Source organism: Pelophylax lessonae (genome assembly GCF_965119305.1).
Source record: "Pelophylax lessonae genome assembly, chromosome: 6".
Taxonomy (NCBI): domain Eukaryota; kingdom Metazoa; phylum Chordata; class Amphibia; order Anura; family Ranidae; genus Pelophylax; species Pelophylax lessonae.
This window is the reverse complement of record NC_138773.1, coordinates 283,199,710-283,221,780: the sequence shown is the minus strand read 5'-3', so window position 1 is coordinate 283,221,780 and position 22,071 is coordinate 283,199,710.

The window sequence follows — 22,071 nt, the reverse complement described above, 5'->3', positions numbered from 1 at the left end:
TATATATATATATATATATATATATGCATATATATATATAATATAAAATGTGTTTGTGTTTTGTGCAACGTCTTTTTTTTTTTTTTGAATTTCCCTCCCTAGTTCCGCTCCCATGCAGCATTGCTGCTGCAGGGAACGGAACTAGGAAGTCCTCCTACCGACAGACGAGCGGCGGAGATCTCGGCTGGCGGTCACAGCAATGAGAGCTCATTGCTGGATCGCCAGAATAAGGTAAGACACTCCGCTGCGCTGTCTGCATAGCTCTGCCATTCACCCCGAGCGTGACTCGGGGATACCGATAATAGCAGAAAATTCCTACCCCGAGTCACGCTCGGGTTTACCGCTAGCATGGTTAATAATCATACTTACCTAGGTTGATGCAGAAAAGGTCTGATGCTGCATCTGTCCCCTGAAACCTCTAAGACTGAGAGCCTGAGCGATCTAACACTGCTGATCCCTCGGTTCTCACAGATGCGTGAGTGGAGAACTGAGGACTGTCAGTAAGCAGCTCTCTGCTCTGCCTCCTGAGCTCACTGGAGCACTGAGCTGTGGAGGGGGCGGGAGTGGCCGGCTAAGGCTCTCAGTAGCTCACTGAGAGGCTGAGCCAGATGCTTGTTCAGGATTAGCTCTGTGATGCCAGCTGGAGCTGGAAGGAACTGCCCTCCTGGGATGCACAGGAGAAGTACAGTCAAACGAGATTCAGCTGTACTTCTCCTTTAACTCACATTCATACATACACATACTAGGGCCAATTTAGACAAGAGGCAATTAACGTACCAGCATATCTTAGGACTGTGTGAGGAAACCAAGGTACCCAGAAGTAAAGTTAAGAATCAACCTTCGCTAAGTTGAGAGAATGTGACTTTTTTATGTAAACATTTCTGGCAGTGCTCCACTCTGTTGGTTCTTGTCATGAAAAGTTGGACCATCAATTTAGAAGATTTGGTCTCCAAGCTGTTTAACTTGGTTCTTGAACAAAAAGGGAGCCTAGTGCTAGAGAATCTCTCTCTATCCTTATTGTAGACCTTGAATTGGTGGATGGAATACCCACAAACTACAATTGCTTCTCAGACTGACAGTCTCCAGAATGGGGATTATGTTGACACAGACGCAAAACAGAATGGGTATAGTACCCACAAACACAGGTTTCTGTGTTTCATTCTGTGTCAGGTTTATGACTGCAGAATTTAGACCAGTGGAGCTTCATGTGGGGCTCCATTGTCCCCAGAGGAACAGCATGGGTTAGATCATCAAAGTTGATCCAGCAACTCAGTCTTCCAGACCTCAGCACCTGAGCTCACTTCCAACAATTCTAGTATAAGTCACAGCCTGCAGGTAAAAACCCCTTCCAGAAGCTTGCTCAGCATGCTGCAACAAAGTCTTGTCCAACCAATGGATTACCAGTAGTGTTGAGCGAACACGGACTGTATTATTCGGACCCGAAAACTTTACTGTATGTTCGGGTTTAAAATCCGTGTTCGGTATTATTATATCCTGTTTTGTATGTAATGGCACGCTTTTAATGGCGGGCTTTCAACAGCCAATCAACAAGCGTTTAACTGGTGTGCGCCATCACAGCCATGCCTACTAATGTATTAGTAGCTGTGATTGGCCAGCTGAAGCATGTGACCCAGGTCTTTATAAGCTCGAGAGACACAGCGCGGTACGTCAGTCTGCTGTAGTGTAGGGAGAGAGCACACAGAACGGTGCTGGCTGCTGCTGATTAGGGACAGACAGGGTAAAACAACATTGTGCTGAAAAGAATGCAGGGACAGGTCGGAGTGTAGGCAGGGAAAGATATTTGAGCATTTTAGGGACAGGCTGGAGAGATTAGGCAGGGAGAGATTAGGAGACACAGGACAGAACAATCGTCCGTTAGCGATCTACATCGATTTTGCTGTGTGGGGGGTGGTGCAGTGAACAATCTTTTTGCCCTCACTTGAGCCCGCTTAGGAGGAGGGAAAAAAATATACATTTTTATCAGTCTGTTGTGTGCAGCGTTCAGCTATATTTTACTACAGATTGCTGTTCTAATCTGCTATTTAAAAATTACAAATTTAAAGGGGAATTTTTTTTTTTTTTTTTTTAAGAGCACTTACTTGCCATGCTCTTAACTACATTTTGCTGCCATTTGCAGCACTCTAGCCTTTTCCATTGTTTTTTTAGAGCCATTTTAGTGTCTGAAAGTTCGGGTCCCCATTGACTTCAATGGGGTTCGGTGTCCGGGTAAAGTTTAAAAAAAGGCCAGGACACGGAACCCGGACTTTTTTTTCAAGTTCGGCCGAACCCGCCGAACACGGACATCCAGGTGTCCGCTCAACTCTAATTACCAGCATATTATGAGTTGGACATGTTAACCTCTGCTGTATCTTTAACACAATCTTCTGGGTTACCCAACAGAGTCTGACAGATGATGAAAAACAGAAAACTCTGGAATAAAGCAATCTAACTTTTGCAAAGCAGGAAAACAAGTGAACATTAGGAAGACTTAAGGAAACACATCCCTAAACATGTATATGTTTAACGCGTTAAAGTAATTTCAAAAGTCATTTTTAATATTTTTAAATCTGTAGCTTTTATTTATTACCTGGCAATCCTGACATGATGGTTGTTTTCCAGGCACTTCCATTTTTTTAGAGTAGAGTTCAAAATATATGTCAGTGCAGAGTTCACCTGCAGGCATAGCTGGATCAACTGTGGATCAACTTTGCTTCCTCTCTAATAATATATTATTTGTGGATGAGAAGGAAACTGGACTTTAATGGCACAACAAACTCAGGTACAGCTTAAAATATAATAATTTTATTTGGAATTTACAAACGATTAAAAATATATTACATTGGTACCATCACATAATTTATTGATACGCAATAATACAAGTTTCTGGTGTCACCATCAGCCCTCGTAGATGGGTAAGGTGCCCCCCCCCCCCCCATATCCATTTTCGGAGAGGCTTGGACTGCTCTTCCCATCCAACTGCCTCCTCTCCACATGCGTAGTTTTACTGTGGCAGGTCAGCTCTGTCCCATGAAACGACATACCTGTACATGGCTTTGCAGGACCGCTAGTGGGGGCACGTCCGTGTTCTCCCATTCGCCACAGGGAAAGCTAATCAGTGGGTCAGGCGGCCGCGATTCCTGCCGGGCATCCACAATCGCTCCCCGCGGAGACAGAACACCTGTCTTCCGTTGTACACATGGCAGACCGCTGTTCTGTCAGTTATGAACACAGGAATCCTGTGTTCCTCTTCTTTAGGAACACAGGTCTCTGTGTTCCTGCAGCAAGCCCACCCCCCCCCACAGTTAGAAAACACCCCCGTAGGGACATATTTAACCCTTTGATCGCCCCTGGTGTTAACCCCTTCCCTGCCAGTGTCACTAGTACAGTAACGCTTATCACCACCATTACTAGTAAAAATAAATAAATAAATAAAAATAACATAAATCTTTGCCGTAGTTAGTAGACGTGATAACTTTTGCGCAAACCAATCAATATACACTTCCTGTGATTTTTTTTTTACCAAAAATATGTAGCAGAATACATATTGGCCTAAAATGATGAAAAAATTAGATTTTTTTTTTTCTTTTTTATTGGGAATGTTTTATAGCAGAAAGTAAAATATATGGGTTTTTTTTTTTTCAGAATCGACGCTCTTTTTTTATTTATAGCGCAAAAATAAAAAACCCAGGTGATCAAATACCACCAAAAGAACGCTCTATTTGTGGGAAAAAAGGACATCAATTTTATTTGGGTACAGCGTTGCACGATCGCAGAGTTGTCAGTTAAAGTAAAGCATTGCCGTATCGCAAAAAATGGCCTGATCATTAAGGGGGTAAATGGTTGTAAACCCTTTGGCTTTGAAGAGATGTGGGGGGGGGGGGGACATTTTTTTCTACACTTGCTTTGGTTGCCAAATTATAATAATATTATCATTGTTTTTAAACAATTATGAATTTGTGAATAAAGTTTTGTAACATTGTAATATTGGTCTGAGTTTGTCCTGGCACCTAAAAAACCTACTGTATCTTTTTTCTTTACTTAATTTTGTTATACAGGGTGTGATGCCTTGAGCAACCCATTAACTTACTGCTATTTTGTTGCCAAATTCCCATATCAAGAACCACCTGGCACAAAGTTATCGACAGCGAAAAGCAATGTACCAGATAGAAAAATATTTTCTTTTTGAAGGACACATTGGTGGCTGTCACATTCTGCAGAAATGTTTTAGTTTTAAAGAAAATGATGCAGTTTGCTGATGCTGAATTAATGAACTTTGCCTCATTTACATATGGCAAAAAGCCGCTTGCAAAGTGCTTCCCAAATCAATTTACATTGATAAAATCAGTTTAAACAGACTGTGATTAATCACTCCCAGGGTTTATGTCAGCATTTTATACAAAGTACAATTCATTAAGAGAGATTTTGCCTCCCCTGGACAGTTCCCGATCTACGCCGTGATCGGAAACCCTAAGTATGAAGACCGCAGCACATAATGTCCGAAACCATTTTTCTTTACAAGAAAAAATAAGTAAATAATAGGAAAGATATTCATTTTGCGCTGAGCAGAAAGTTGTGCCATTCAGAAAGAAAGTTACATAACTTCCGCATTCCACATAGGTCCAGTAAATTTTATTAACTTTGGTATAAAAAAAAGGAAACTGTAACTATTAAAACAATTATTGTGTTGCTTAGTTTTTATATCAAAATTTATATCGTAGTTTTATGTAGGGATGATCGAACTTTTGAAAAGTTCGGTTCGACCAGAACACCCGAACTTCCCGAAAGTTCGGGTCCGGATTCCAGAACCCCTTGAAATCAATGGGACCCGAACTTCGGTAATCAAAAAACACAATTTTGCCCCAGGGACTATTAATCACACAAAAAAGTTCTTAAAAATTGTCGTTTTTGATAGAGAGCCAATTATTGAAAAAATGATTGAAAAAAAAAGAAAAATTAGATTTCTTTGGATTTAGTGTCTGGGGGGTCTAAAACGTGCACCTGTGAAGTTTCAGCTCTGTAGCATGTCCAGAACCAGAAAAAAAACATAATTTTTCTTAGAATTTTTAGTAGAGCAGGGATGTGACTCCGCTCCTTTCACACCTGGGCGTTTTTGTTGCAGGCGTTTATTGGGCATTTTTTGGGCGTCTTTGTTGACATCTGAACTTCTGTATAGGGGTATATATACACACACACACACACACACACACATATATATATATATATATATATATATATATATACACACACACACACACACATACACACATATAGGTGTGAAAGGAGCAGAACCATATCCCTGCAAATTATTAAATTATTTAATTAGCGCATGGATAGGGTTCAGCTCCTTTTAAAACCTATATGTGTGTATGTGTATATATACATGTATGTGTGTGTGTATATATACCCCTACACAGAAGTTCAGATGTCATGCCTGCCTCCAAAGATGCCCCAAAAATGCCCAATAAACGGCTGCAACAACACACCTGGGCGTTTTTGTTGCAAGCGTTTATTGGGCATTTTTTGGGCGTCTTTGGAGGCAGGCATAACATCTGAACTTCTGTATAGTAGTATATATACACACACACATATATGTATATATATACATACACACATATAGGTGTGATAGGAGCGGAGCCACATCCCTGCAAATAATTTCATTAGCGCAGGGATGGGGTTCCGCTCCTATTACACCTATATGTGTGTATGTGTATATATACATATATGTGTGTGTGTATATATACCCCTATACAGAAGTTCAGATGTCATGCCTGCCTCCAAAGATGTCCACAAAAAAGCCCAATAAACGCCTGCAACAAAAACACCCAGGTGTAACAGGAGCGGAGCCACAACCCTGCTCTACTGCAATTCTAAGACAAACGATCTTTTTCTTATGGCGGTCACCCTCACATGGATGAGTTCTGTCACCCTGGCATAGCAGTCAGAGTCAGTTCACCCTAAACTACATTACGATCACCCTGACACTTAACACTTTCCCTACAGAAACTAGATTTTTGAATCTAACTATAGTGGTATATAGTACCCTAACTACACTAGATATCCCTTTCCTCACACTAATAATTGCTAAATGACACTTTTGCAGCAGGAGTAACAGAGCTGCTTCCACGCTCTTCCACAGCTCCTGTATTACAGTGCTAGCGATTTGGCGGGGCTATGTTATATACTGGGGGCGTATTCACTACTGATTGGCCTCTGGACCCCCTAGTCACTCCAATCACATTCCTAGCATCCTCCTGCCCCCTCAATTGGCTTTTACTGATGTTTCTGGTCCAATCATGGGCTTTTAAAGCCCAGTTCCTGTCCCATTGCATTTTGGTCGGTTCGGATTGCCGAATTCCGAACTTTTTCCGCAAAAAGTTCGGAATTCGGCCGAATTTCAAACAGTCAATGTTCGGGTCGAACCGATGGTCGACCTGAACCGTTCGATCATCCCTAGTTTTATGAGCCTCAAAGTCCACGAATTTAAGTAGGTCCATTTTGTTGGGGATCAGGTGGCCTTGGCCCTACTTTACCTGCTTTTGTACCGTACAGTAGATATTGAATTAAGTAATTTCTGTTCATCTGATGAACATTCTTACAAATACATGCTAGGTTGGAGGATCTCATTTTTCTTTCATCACATGATGAATTCCAGAATAAAGCATGTAATGAGAAACACTGGACCCTCCCAGAACTTTTCAGACCTATAAGACTGTTGACATATAAATATGCAAGGGTCTAGTCAACTATGAAATCCTCAGTTCAATAAATCTAAGGATGTTGAAGGGGAAGCCATATTCAATGCACTATGCTGCCTAAAGTTTGACCCTTGACCTTTGTGTAGAATTGTGGGACAGGCAAAGAATCAGTTATATGGGGGCCTTGTAAAAGAGCAGTGAAGATTCCTGGAAATATTGATTACATGTGTGGGGTCACTGCCATAGGGACAGGAAAGATAATTTAAAAATATTTGGTTGTTATATAAAGTTATACCTAAAATGGTGATGTAATACTACAGGTTCACCTAAATAGAGGCGGCCCACGGGTTACAAACATCTGACTTACAAACGACTCCTACTTAAAAAGGAAAGGAGACAACAGGAAATGAGGAGAAATCTCCCCCTAGGAAGGGAAATTCACTCCTGTAAGAGTTCTCATGGGAAAAAGGTGTCTCCACTGAAGCTTTATCACCAATCCTTGTTTCCACAATAACCTAAAATTTTCAAAATCCAATTGTCATAGGGACAGAAAGTGAGGTGAAATCTTCTGAACAGGGGTAAAGACAGCAAAACAAATAGTACAGGGGTGTTAACCCATCCCTATGCTGTCCAAAAAGCTTAAAAAATATTATTTTGGCTGGAGCTACACTTAAAAAATTTACCTGTTCCGACTTACAAACAAATTCAACTTAAGCACAAACCTATAGTCCCTATCTTCTTTGTAACCCGGGGACCGGCTGTACTAACATTCCTTTTGCTCCCCATCACTGCCAGGATATAGACATTCATGTATTTCCATATTTTAACAATTAATACATTAGCTTTAAAACATTGACTTTTGTAGCTGTAGGCACTGTTGAGCAATCATCAAAAAAAAAAAAAAAAATTAACAGCAGAAACACTCTGATTGTTCTTCCGAATGCTTAGCTCCTCATGGTCCTCCCTGCCCAGGGACCAGATAGCTCAGCTTACTCTGATCCCCCTGTCTCAGAACTCTTCCCTTGTGTTTATAATGGAGATCAGATGGCTCGAAGACTGTGATGAAGTGAGCTGCTGATTCAATTTGAGAGGGAGAATCAGGGTAAGTTGACAATGAAAGCAGGCCTTCACCCTGGAAAGGAACTTTAAGCCCCTGTCTTGGTCACCCCCTTTGCTAGCTAAACAAAAAGTTTTTTTTTTTCAGGTGTGTTCTAATTTGTTTGTGGCCCCTGCCTCCCTGCTGCCAATCTCACCAAAATGACAAGGACATGTCCTACTCCTGGAGTTCCCTTCACATATCCTAGGAGGCTGCAGAAACCCATCCACAGAGCAGAGGAAGAGTGAAGTTCCCCTTAAAAATAATTGCTGGGAAGGGCGAGCATGGGGAGCTGAGCTGCTGAGACAATGTTCAGAGTGAAGAGCAGGGGGAGCTGAGCTGCTGTGTCAGTGCTGGTCGAGGGTAGCAAGAGAAGCTGAGCTGCTGAGACAATGTTCAGAGTGAAGAGCAGGGGGAGCTGAGCTGCTGTGTCAGTGCTGGTTGAGGAAGCAGGGTAAGAAGAGCTGCTGAGACAATGCTCAGAGTGAAGAGCAGGGGGAGCTGAGCTGCTGTGTCAGTGCTGGTCGAGGGTAGCAGGGGAAGCTGAGCTGCTGTGTCAGTGCTGGTCGAGGGTAGCAGGGGAAGCTGAGCTGCTAAGACAAGGATCAGAGTGAAGAGCAGGGGAAGCTGAGCTGCTAAGTCACTGCTTTGGATGACTTCAGTGCTTTAGCTTTAAATGTTAAAGTGACTGTAAACCCTTACATATAACAACTTAAGTGATACACAGAGATTTAACAAATCCTCCTACATAAGTTGTACCTGTTTATTCACAGCCTTTTCTCCTCTATAGCCTTCGAAAACACAGAGATCAAAGGTTATTTTTTTCAGCTCCCGCATCTGAGACCTTAGTGGAGGGAAAGGACACAGTGCCCTCTACGCAGTCTCATAGGGAAACATGCAAAGCTGAAGCTTTCAATGACATTCTGTGTGCTGGAGTGGAGGGACATCTCCTAAATCTCTGTAGAGGGAAGAAAGAAAGATAGAAATCACACGGAGTACTTTGGATTCAAGCAAGTACACACTATTGAAGGATATGCTCTGCTCCTTTTTCATTTTACATGTGTACACTCACATTAAGGATACATTCCTCCACACTGCCTTGAGCTACAGAGGTTAGAAAGGCCCTGTTTTAAATCAATTTACTGCTTGTCAAGAGTATTTAAATACCTGAATGCCCGTAAGCCTAAGTCAGACATGTCCCCTGCTGAATCAGAGTTTTGTGAGCATGAACTTTGCCAATTGCAGAGCTATTGGTCCACTCGAAGATGTCATATGACCAAATGCAGAGAGTTGTCAAACAAGCTGATGCTGGGAGATATATCACACTAAACCAAGGGTGGGAAACTGTGTCCCTCCAACTGTTGGGGAACTGCATGTCCCATGAGGCATTGCAAAACTGACAGTTACAAGCACAATGATTGGTAGTTTTGCAACAGCTGGAGGGCTGCAGTTGCCACCCTTGCACTAAACCATGTATTTTAAGAATGCCAACCTTTCATGGTCATACCCAATCGATGTGGTACTTTGGTATACTTTGTGTGGTGCACTTCCTTTATCCCAGAGAAATCTGTCCCTGCCATAAAATGGCCAATGAATTGTGTTTTTGCCCCATGTCAAATATTTCCTTTCTTTTCTTCTCCATTCTCCTTTGCCTTTATATTCCAGCTGCTGCAGAATGGCAGTGGATAGAGAAGTACAGATAGCCATGACCGAACTGCAATTGGATGTGTGTGTTTATTACATTAATATATTTTCTAAATAACATATCTAAAGTGAATACATATACATTTCTGATCGGAGATAGGCTTACTTTAAAAATGCGCATTATAGATAAGTTTATTATTTTATTACAGTTGATGCTTAAAACATATATTTGCATCTGTTTAACCAATAAAATGTATTTTCTTGAATTAACAACTCAACCATGTCACTGGATATAAAGATATGAAATTTCACATTACATTTAATTCCAAAATGAGAACATTTCATCGATTTTAATAATAAAAAAAAAAAAAAAAATCTCATTTGAACGATATTCTCTCCCCCCTCCCCTTTCGCCCGGCTGCTTCCTTCTCATTTCCCTACGTAAAAAGAATTTAACCAAAGGAAGCCGGCATTAGACTTCAATTCATCCACAAAATCTATAATTTTATTTTGTCATAATGTCTGCTTTTATATCGGAGGTCAGCCTTTATTTAAATTTCACTCCATTAGCAACAAAAACTTGCCATTTTCTGAAAAACAAAATCAGCGGGGGTCCCTCTGCCGCTTCCAAATGTATTTCCATATAACATTGTTTACCATGATCAAAATGACAGGTATAAGCCACTTTCCCCCGATCTACTTTAAGGTTTTTTTTTTTTTTTTTTAAAGAGGTGACATTTGTAACAACAAAACTAGCAATCACCCGGCCTGTCTTGTGACAGGAAGATGGAAGTTGTAAAATGGATGTAATCCTTTGGTTTAGACCACCAAAGAGGCCTAATATGCATCATTAGAAGAGAACCTTTAATTTTCTCTGAGTGTTGTTTGTTGATGTGCTCAGCCTTTTGATATTAAAAAAAAAAAAAACACAAAAATAGTTTAACGCTTTCTGACTGCTGTGACAGATCTTCAAGGACTTTCGAGGATTCTGTAAGCAAAATCAAAGCAGAACTCCTCCCAAGGCTGATTTTTTTATTTTTATGGGGTGGAGTTTGCAAGGCTTAGTCTGTAAGGTTTTTTATTGCGGTCTGTGTCCCTATTAAAGACTAAACTGTATCCGAGCGCCTCAAATTGAAAACGCTTTTTAATTCATTTTTAATATTTAAAACAAACTCCCCCATTCATCCATGTCTCCATACTTTAAGTTGTTGAGAAGTCACTTTTAAAAACACCCCCTAGCATTTCTAGCCATGGAAATCTTGAGTAAGGGCAGATCATCCATGTAGCATTTACTTCCTGAAATTCATCTGCCCTTAGTTCAGGCATGCAAGCAGGGATTGTGCTTAGCTGAGAAAGCCCCTCCTCCAGATGAAGGCTCCTGGGATGTTTGCCCCCAATAAATGCAGAGCGCCACAGCATTGCCCCCAATGATTGCAGAGTGCCACAGCATTGCCCCCAATAATTGCAGAGTGCCACAGCATTGCCCCCAATAATTGCAGAATGCCACAGCATTGCCCCCAATAAATGTAGAGTGCCACAGCATTGCCCCCAATAATTGCAGAGTGCCACAGCATTGCCCCCAATAATTGCAGAGTGCCACAGCATTGCCCCCAATAATTGCAGAATGCCACAGCATTGCCCCCAATAAATGTAGAGTGCCACAGCATTGCCCCCAATGATTGCAGAGCGCCACAGCATTGCCCCCAATAAATGCAGAGCACCACAGCATTGCCCCCAATAATTGCAGAGAGCCACAGCATTGCCCCCAATGATTGCAGAGTGCCTCTTACCTCAGGGACGGCTTCTCTTCAGTCCCCGGCTCCCCACGTCTCCGTGTCCTCAGTCCTCCCGCCTCCTCGTCCAATGGCACGGGGTTTGCCTTTCGGCCAATCAGGAAGCGGGAGGACCAGCTCCCTGATTGGCCAGGAGGAGGATCCGTGTGACAATAGCGAATTTTCATTCGCTATTGTCACAGAATGGGCGGGTCGGGGCGCACTGCTCTGCTCCCCGGCCGTCACGTCTCATTCAATTGTACTGCGCGTCCTTAGACGCGCAGAGGGATCAGCCGGTTCTGCGAACTTGCAGAAAGTTAGTAACCAGTTCTATGGAACCAGTGCGAACCGGCTGAATCCCACCACTGCAAACATGGTCAGGGATATGGGGACATTATGATGGATGGGATATGCTTTAATGACCACAGATGAAGATCTAATGTTGGCCAGGGATAGAAGGTGCTTAGATGGCCAGGGATGGGGATTTTGTGATGGCAGGGGATGAGGTTGCTGTTATGGCCAGGGATGGGAATTCTGTTTCGACCAGGAACTGGAATGCTGTGACAGCCAGGGATTGAATTGTTGTGATGGCCAGGAATGGGAACACTGTGATGGTCAGGAATGGGAACACTGTGACAACCAGGGATGGGAATACTAATGCTGCTGATGGATCAGCCCAGCGTCTATGGAGACAGCAGGCATTCGTATGCACACCACATCCCAGGACAGCACAGGATGGCTTATCTGCCTAGGAACTGCAGTCTACCTGTTATTAAGCTATTAGGACTGATCTCTAGGAAGTGTTGCATTAGATTGTGTGCCTTGGTGCGCTACAATGTGTTCTGGTGTTCATGTAAATAATGAAAACATATATATACATATATAAACGAAAATTCAATAAATTATCCACCAAGTGAGTACAATTTAAACGAGAATCGGTAAGTGTTCATACACGTGCTAAGTCAACAACTTGACAACACATAAATGTCCAAAGTGAATATCCAAAAATCAATAAATTATCCACCAGGTGAATGCAATTTTAAACAAAAATGGTGAGTGTTCATACACGTGCTAAGTAAAAAACTTGATGACACATGAATGTCCAAAGTGGGTGTTGAACAAGCTCGATCTCTGTCCAACGAAAAAATAGTGATATCAAATTGTGATGAAAATAAACTGATGATGAAGTGATCTCAACAAGGTGTAACAGTTTCCCACCACCTTTTGGATGTGCTTCTTACCAGATTGGAAAATAGAAAGGGCATATAAATGATCGTTATCAAGAAACTTCTGATAACACCTCAAAAACTCAGGGTGAATCAATATTCCCTTCACTAAGTGTTCAGACAGCTCCTTACCAGATGTAGAGAAATGAAGAACATTTCAAAACATTCTTTTTCTTCCTGTACTGAAATGATGGGAAAGTTTCTCCTGGCACTTATACTCAGTTTACCATCCACAGCAGTTCCACATCTGTCATTGACACCTGGGCAGGACAAGCGGCTCCCTATCACCCATAGAGGTTTTGGTCTCTGATCAGGTGACTTTGCACCATAATGATGGGGGTCATCTACTAAGAGACTCTGATGGATCCTGTCTCCATGTATCTCCTCAAACCATAATTAGAGCGTATTATCACATGGAGTGACGTCGCTTGGGAAGGCCTATCTACAAAAAATTGCAACCCAAGACTGGGCTGGATTAATACTATGCCTTTGATACTCACCTAAGTAGCCAAAATGTAGTGCCTTCTTTGACTGATCTAAACCACTAAGAGGATATACTCAGAGAGAGGGGAGGAAAAAAATCACCACTACTACATATGGGGAACCTACATAAACCGAAGGAACAAAAACCTTAGATTGATTGCTTCCACTAATCGTGTACTTACAAGAGATTCATGAACATAGGAATCTATATGTCCTGCCTATTAACAACACTATATACAGCAAGAAATATCGGTATTGCTCTGTCTCTTTGGCCCTGACGAAGGAGGCCCGATGCGAAACACGTTGGCTCATTGGGATCCTCAAACCGAATAACAACAGAGACTTCTCGCACCAACATCAGCTTGAAGCATGTATTAGCCCCCTACAAGGGGTATATTTCTGTTCTGTAGTTTTTAATTGTCATGTTTTGGTGAACATATGGGGGATTGCTTCTGTTTGTTTTTCAGGACTCCCTCATGTAACACACCATATATCTTTTTTTTATATGTGATCTAAATAAAATGTTCAATTTTTTACTAAAATGGATGCTTGGTTTTCCTATTTCAATTGGGCCCTAAAACCCATACTTTCTCTATTCTTGTGAATGTATTACCCGTATTTTGGGGCTTGGGCCAATTTCACTGTATTTTCTCTTCATTATAAAAAGTCATCTTATATGCCGGAAAATACAGTACATCAAATCGCAAATTTTGTGACCGTACACTCCCGCCTGCAGCAGAGGTAAAACCACTGCTGCAGCAGAGGTAAAACCATCTCCCGCGAGATTTGCGTTGAGTCCCTCTAATATGTTGTAAACTTATGTGTTAACAGATGAGGAGACATGCCACCAAACAAGTCAATAATGAACGAACATCTCAATCCTTAGGTACCCATAAGCGTGATGGGTGATAACGGTAGTGGTGTAAGCGACAGGATAAATTATGTATGTACTAAAAAAATTGATGTGTATGTGATAAGAAGCAAAAGTTTTGAATATATTATGATGTGTGACTAAGGGTTGAGGAAATACCCACCTGTATTGATTGTACTGAAACTAGGACTTGTAAGTCCTGTAGTTATGTAGAAACAAGAACTATGGGAAATAGAAAAAAAAAGAAAACCATCGCCTAGTCAATATGTTACCTGGGCCCTAGGTTAAGTAACAAGATCTACCTACAGTGCAAGTGTCTAATCAACTGGACAGTATATGTCATATCATGTCATGACATCACTTCCGGGTACACGGCGGCGCCAAATTCAAAGAAATGGAGACCCGGTCAGACGGTGGAGGTGAAGGTAGGATTCCTGGGTCTCCCGGTGGGACAGGAGACCTGGGCAAGCCGCAGAAGTTCGTTTATTATTGACTTGACATCCCCTCCCGCTCCTTGGAATGACAGCCGACCATCGGCTATGGACACCGGTACCAGGGTAATGCCTCTAGCTGCAGGCATCACCCCGGTACAAACACTTTCCCGAAATATTGGCAATATCGGTAAATCAAAAGGTCCATTTAGATAAATATCGGTAAAAGTGCATATCGGCCCCCAATATATCGATGTTGCCAATAATCGTTCGATCACTACTAAATAATATGCACTGTTACTGTATAAATGACACTGACAGGGAATGGGTTAACACTGGGGGTGATTAAAGGGGTTAATGTATACCTTAATATGCTTACTGACTGTGGGGGGGAAGGACTCTGTGGCAGGCACAGAGAGATCAGGATTTCAGCTTAGCTGAAACAACTGATATCTCTCTGCCTGTGTGACAGAAGACTCGCCTGCTTTGTTTACATAGGCAGGCGGCTCTTCTGTCAGTTTCTCTGACGATTTTGTAAGGCCGTGGGCTGCCTCCCGTTGTGTCTAATCACCGTGCCGAGTGCACAAAATCACGTAGATCTACGTGATTTTGTGTAGCCGATCCGCCCTGCCGCAGTATATCTGCGTTTCTTCATTAAGCCCCTTGTTCAATATTCAGGCTCTTCCTCCTCACTATGCCTATCTATGCCATCTGACCCCTCTAGATGGGAGGGGGGGTCAATGGCACTTATGTTATGATTGACCACTTCCCCCTGTGACGCTGGTCCCCTTTACGCCCTCTCTCTTTCTATCTTCCCTTAGTTTTACTCCCTCCTACACCCCTCCCCTTCCCCCCCTTCCGTGCCCCCCCCTCCTTTTCAATCTCCCTAGTTTCCCTCACCTTCCTTTACTATCCCTCTCAGTTTTCTAGGGCATAACCCCTACAGTTTCTAAACTTATATCAGCCCCGCCCCTCCTCACTCTTGATTTGCTTTGATTGACAGCAGAGGGAGCCAATGGCACCACTGCTGTGTATTAGCCAATGAGGTGGGGAATCCCGAATGGCTAAGACAGTCATGGACATCGCTGGATTGAGAAGGGGCTCAGGTAAGTATTAGGGGGGCTGCTACACATAGAAGGTTTTTTTTATCTAAATGCTTAGAATGCATTAAGATAAAAAACCTTCTAATTTTACAACCCCCTTACAGACTGAAATGCTTTAGATGATTGTACAGTATCTCACAGTGTGAGGACACCCCTCACATTTTTGCAAATATTTTATTATATCTTTTCATGTGACAACACTAAAGAAATTACACTTTGCTACAATGTAAAGTAGTGAGTGTACAGCTTGTATAACAGTGTAAATTTGCTGTCCCCTCAAAATAACTCAACATACAGCCATTAATGTCTAAACCACTGGCAACAAAAGTGAGTACACCCCTAAGGGCAAATGTCCAAATTGGGCCCAAAGTGTCAATATTTTGTGTGGCCACCATTATTTTCCAGCACTGCCTTAACCCTCTTGGGCATGGAGTTCACCAGAGTTTCACAGGTTGCCACTGGAGTCCTCTTCCACTCCTCCATAATGACGTCACGGAGCTGGTGGATGTTAGAGACCTTGCACTCCTCCACCTTCTGTTTGAGGATGCCCCACAGATGCTCAATAGGGTTTAGGTCTGGAGATATGCTTGGCCAGTCCATCACTTTTACCCTCAGCTTCTTAAGCAAGGCAGTGGTCGTCTTGGAGGTGTGTTTGTGGTTGTTATCATGCTGAAATATTGCCCTGCAGCCAAGTTTCTGAAGGGAGGGGATCATGCTCTGCTTCAGTATGTCACAGTACATGTTGGCATTCATGGTTCCCTCAATGAGCTGTAGCTCCCCAGTGCCGGCAGCACTCATGCAGCCCCAGACCATGACACTACCACCACCGTGCTTGACTGTAGGTAAGACACACTTGTCTTTGTACTCCTCACCCGGTTGCTGACACTCATGCTTGACGCCATCTGAACCAAATATGTTTATCTTTGTCTCATCAGACCACAGGACATGGTTCCAGTAATCCATGTTCTTAGTCTGCTTGTTTTCAGCAAATTTTTGTGGCCTTCCTTGTGCATCATGTTTAGAAGAGGCTTCCTTCTGAGACGACAGCCATGCAGACCAATTTGATTTAGTGTGCGGCGTATGGTCTGAGTACTGACAGGCTGACCCCCCACCCTTTCCACCTCTGCAGCAATTCTGGCAGTACTTATACGTCTATTTCCCAAAGACAACCTCTGGATATGACGCTGAGTACATGCACTCAACTTCTTTGGTCGACCATGGCGAGACCTGTTCTGAGTGGAACCTGTCCTGTTAAACAACTGTATGATCTTGGCCACCGTGCTGCAGCTCAGTTTCAGGGTCTTGGCAATCTTCTTATAGCCTAGGCCATCTTTATGTAGAGCAACGATTCTTTTTTTCCCAGATCCTCAGAGAGTCCTTTGCCATGAGGTGCCATGTTGAACTTCCAGTGACCAGTATGAGAGAGTGAGAGCGATAACACCAAATTTAACACACCTGCTCCCCATCCACACCTGAGGCCTTGTAATACCAACGAGTCACATGACACCGGGGAGGGAAAATGGCTAATTCGGCCCAATTTGGACATTTTCACTTAGGGGTGTACTCACTTTTGTTGCCAGCGGTTTCGACGTTAATGGCTATGTGTTGAGTTATTTTGAAGGGACAGCAAATTTACACTGTTATACAAGCTGTACACTCACTACTTTACATTGTAGCAAAGTGTCATTTATTCAGTGTTGTCACAGGAAAAGATATAATAAAATATAAAATTTGAAAATATGTGAGGGGTGTACTCACTTTTGTGAGATACTGTAGGCATGTTAGTGTTGCAAAAAAAGCAATTAGCATTTTGCTAAAACTTTGACTAGCCATACTTTATACAATTTTCTGTACAATTTTCTTGAAATTTACCTTCAACTATGTAGTACAAAGGTCTGCCTAATTGGATACAAGTGAAAGTGTTGTTTAGCTTTGACCTCATATTATGTGGTTTGTGGTAAATCTAACAGAAAATTATACAAGAAAATTGAACATGTATGGCCAGCTTTTGTGTATCATTGCAGCTTAGACCTTTGAAGAAGGAGGTATGCCTAGAAATCTTGTCCCAAAAATGTGATTGATAGTGCAAATGATAAAAGTATCATGGACAGTACTAAATTGTTTTTTAAGGACTAAAGTGATCTCAGATCTAATGTTTCTGCTCATTTTAAACAAAAAAAGAAAAGCCTTGACGTGTAGTGGAAAATTGTTGTGTAGTATAAGGCAGCAATGCATGGGGGCAGCCAGAGAGGTGGAAAGTGCACTTCACAAGTTCAGCTTTGCAGAATTTTTGCTCAGAAACCAGAAACCTGGAGCCGCTAGAGGATAGGTATTACAAGTCCCTAGAAATGAAAAACAGATTATCCCAAAGTAACCCCAAAAATCTGCTGCAGACAGCTGTCATCAAATAACAAATGCATACACATATTGGACCTTGGTCTATAGCACATCAATGTGTAATAAACTTTTTTAATTTTTACTGCAAGGCATAAAGGATCTCCCTTGTAGAAATTCAGTAAAGAGAGAGCTGGAATTTAAAGGCATTATAAACCTTCATACCTGCACCTTGTGTTTTTCACATGTAGTGTCATGGTGTCATTTGTTGCTATGTACACACAGCCTATGGTAGAGTAAATCTTCTGTGCCATCAGTTCCTGTTTGTGTTCAAACATTAGAAATGTGGCATATCATTGCACAGGTTAATACATGACCTCTGTCTGTAGTCTAAGAACTGACACTTCCTGTGAAGAAACAATATATTCCACAATCCCTGGGTCTATTTGCCTAGTGTTCTGCGGGTGAGAGCTAAACAGTAATTCGATCAGACACAAACACAAACAGGCAGAACAATTAACAGAGAGATCACAACATTTTTAGACACACACAGAGGAAATGACGAGTCATGCGTTGGATACTGTGTGACCTAAAATAAGAAGTTGCCTGTCCCTGTAGTGAATAGGAAGAAGCAAGTAGATTTAAAACACAGACATAGAGAAATTGGTCAGCCATAACTCTACAAACTGCAGTCACAACTTGTGAGCCCATTATTACAAAGTAAGGCAAACAAATGACACTAGAAATATAAATTCACTAATACCTAGTTAAAAAAATTGTAAACATTTCAACAAGTATAAAATGGTTGTAAATTCTTACATATACTTAGAAAAGTGATTGGCCTCAGGTAATACACAGAGATTAAACAAATACTCCTACATAAGTTGTACTTGTTTATCTGCTGTCTTCTTTTCTCTACATTCATTCAAAGTCCAGAATTTTTAAAGTCTTTTTGAGCGCTCAGAAAAAGAGGGTGGAGAGCTGAAGTTACACTCTGCATAGCTCAGTGAGGAGCGCTTGAGCTGATTGGAAGGAAGGGTTACACCCCACCCCCCCCTCCCCATCACACAACAGACAGGAACAGAGCTGAGACTGTCAATCAGCTGGAGGTCCCTCCACTGTCACCATTTTTCTCTTGGTGTCAGGAAAACTTGTCAGAAGAGACTAATGCAGAGAGAAGGATAATGAAGCAGCAGACAGAAATAACACTATAGATTAATATGTGTTGTTCATGTTTCATGTCTGAGATTTACAATCGCTTTAAAGTGAATTGAACCCTAATATTGAACTTGTTTGCTCCCTTTTGGTCTATCAAGTTTACCATTGAAAATGTTTTGTTATATTTGTTTAAAAAAAGCACAAAAATGTATGTTGATCCTGCCAGAAATCCAGTGTTGTGGAACCTGTGCTTTGTGCTTTATTATCTGAAGCAATTTTATCTTGTATAGCGCTACCCCCAAAGGTGCTGCTTGGTAATTTGGGTTCTCTGTTTTTTTGAGACAGCTAGAGACTGATATCTTTTGAAAACACAACATTTTTCTTAGTTTCTGTTTTAACTACTTCCCTTCCACGCTATAGTGGAAAGACGGCTACAGCACGAACCTTAATTGATGGGAGGGCGTCCATGTACGTCCTCCCCTGCATAAGCTGCCTGCGCGCTCCCTGCAGAGCATGCGCGGCTCACACTGATCGACCAGTCCATGAGATCCCAGCCCCTTACCACGTGATCAGCTAATGACAGCTGATCTCATGATGTAAACAGCAGCCAGAGATCAGCTTTTTTTTCTCCTTACGCTTACAGGATGAGGAGAAAAAAAAGCCGATCACCGGCTGCTGTCAGAGGGACATTGGTCTTGAAGAGGAGAGGATCATCTGTGCCCCAGTGCCACCTACCAGTGCCCACCAGCACCACCTACCTGTGCAGGTCAGGGCCACCTGCCATTGCCCACCAGTGCCACATATCAGTGCCCACCAGTGCCACCTATCAATGCCCACCAGTGCCCCATATTAGTGCTAATCAGTGCCTCATTATCAGTGCTGCCTATCAGTGTCACCTACTAGTGCTGATTAGTGCCCATCAGTGCCCATGAGTGCCACCTATCAGTGCCACCTATTAGTGCCCTTCAGTGCCACCCACCAGTGCCCTTCAGTGCCACTCATCAGTGCCCATCTGTCTTTTTTTGTTTGTTAAGCAAAACATAAAAACCCCTGTAGTGATTAAATACCACCAAAAGAAAGCTCTATTTGTTTGAAAAAAAAAAAAAAAAAAAACGTAATTTGGGTACAGTGTTGCATGACCGCGCAATTGTCAATTTAAAGTGCAACAGTGCTGAAAGCTGAGAATTGGCCTGGGCAGGAAGGGGGTTTAAGTGCCCAGTAGGCAAGATTTAGAATAGTTTGAATTTTGCAAATAATTAGTTTGCACTGATGTGCTCTAATGAGGCTGCACTAAAGGGCACTGATGGGGCTGCACTAATGGGCACAGATGAGGCTAAACTGATTGGTACTGATGAGGCTGTGCTGATGGGCACTGATGGACATTGATGAGGCTGCACTGATGAGTCAGAACTGATAGGGACTGATGAGGCGGCACTGATGGGCACCAATAAACTGCACTGATGGGCACTAATAAGCTGCATTGATGGGCACTGATAAGGAAGCACCGGCGAGGCTGCACTGATGAGGCGGCACTGATAGGAAGCACTGATGGGCACCGATAAACTGCACTGATGGGGTTACACTGGGGTTACACTGATGATTAGTGCCATGATTATCCGTGTAAATGCTGGACTCACTGTGCCCTGATAGGGACACCCTCCCAGAACTGGAGAGCTGTGCTGTTGCCGTATATTGGCTATAGCACAGTATTAAAGTGGTTAATCAATTGATATGGGTTAGCATGAATGGCAGTTTGAACATAAATAAACAAACAGCAGGTACATTCTTACACAGTCTGCTAGACAGAGTAATACCTATGCCAAAGTAACTAAGATCAGGTCCTATATTACTAACCAAAATCAACACAGGAATTAGCAAATCAGCAATTAGCAATGTAAACAAACTTTGAATGCCGTATGAGTGATACCACTACTACTCTGGCTTTTAGTGCACTCCAAGGGATTGGCTGGGGTATGGTGCAGCATTTCCTAAGAGGTACCTCTTAACAGTGGCAGGTGGTGCTCAACATTTTTTTGGGGGGGACGCAAACAGAAAAATGTAATAGGCATTGCTTTGCGGCAAAAAACGCTGTAAAAAATTGCGTGACTTTGAGGTCACAAAAGTGTGAAAGGGGCCTTCAGTAATTAAGGTATAGCGTGCCCCCTTTCAATGCACAGTGACCAGCGTGCCCCCTTTCAATGCACAGAGGCCAGCGTGCCCCCTTTCAATGCACAGAGACCAACGTGCCCCCTTTCAATGCACAGAGACCAGCGTGCCCCCTTTCAATGCACAGAGATCAGCATGCCCCCTTTCAATGCAGAGATACCAGCGTGCCCCCTTCAATGCAGAGATCATCGCCTTTTCAATGCAGAGATGCCAGCGTGCCCCCTTTCAATGCAGAGATACCAGCGTGCCCCCTTCAATGCAGATATCATCGTGCCCCCTTTCAATGCAGAGATGCCAGCGTGCCCCCTTTCAATGCACAGAGACCATAGTGCCCCCTTTAAATGCACAGAGACAAGCATGCTCCCTTTCAATGCACAGAGACCAGCGTGCCCCCTTTCAATGCAGTGACCAGCGTGCCCCTTTTCAATGCAGAGAGACCAGCGTGCCCCCTTTCAATGCACAGAGATCATCGTGCCCCCTTTCAATGCAGAGATACCAGCGTGCCCCCTTTCAATGCAGAGATCATAGTGCCCCCTTTCAATGCACAGAGACCAGTGTGCCCCCTTTCAATGCACAGAGACCAGCGTGCCCCCTTTCAATGCACAGAGACCAGCGTGCCCCCTTTCAATGCAGTGACCAGCATGCCCCCTTCCAATGCAGAAAGACCAGCGTGCCCCCTTTCAATGCAGAGAGACCAGCGTGCCCCCTTTCAATGCACAATGACCAGCATGTCCCCTTTCAATGCAGAATCACCAGCATGCCTACTTTCAATGCAGAATCACCAGTGTGCCCCCTTTCAATGCAGAGATACCAGCGTGCCCCCTTTCAATGCAGAGAGATCAGTGTGCCCCCTTTCAATGCAGAGATCATTGTGCCCCCTTTCAGTGCAGAGATCATCGTGCCCCCTTTCAATGCAGAGTGACCAGCGTAAGCGTGATCCCCCCCCCGCGAGACCAGTGCACTTACCTCAGGCAGCGACGGCTTCACCTCAGTCCCCCCCGGCGTCTCCTCGAGTCCTCAGTCCTCCCACCTCCTCCTCGGCCAATGGCATGGGGTTTGCCTTTCAGCCAATCAGGAAGCGGGGGGACTCGC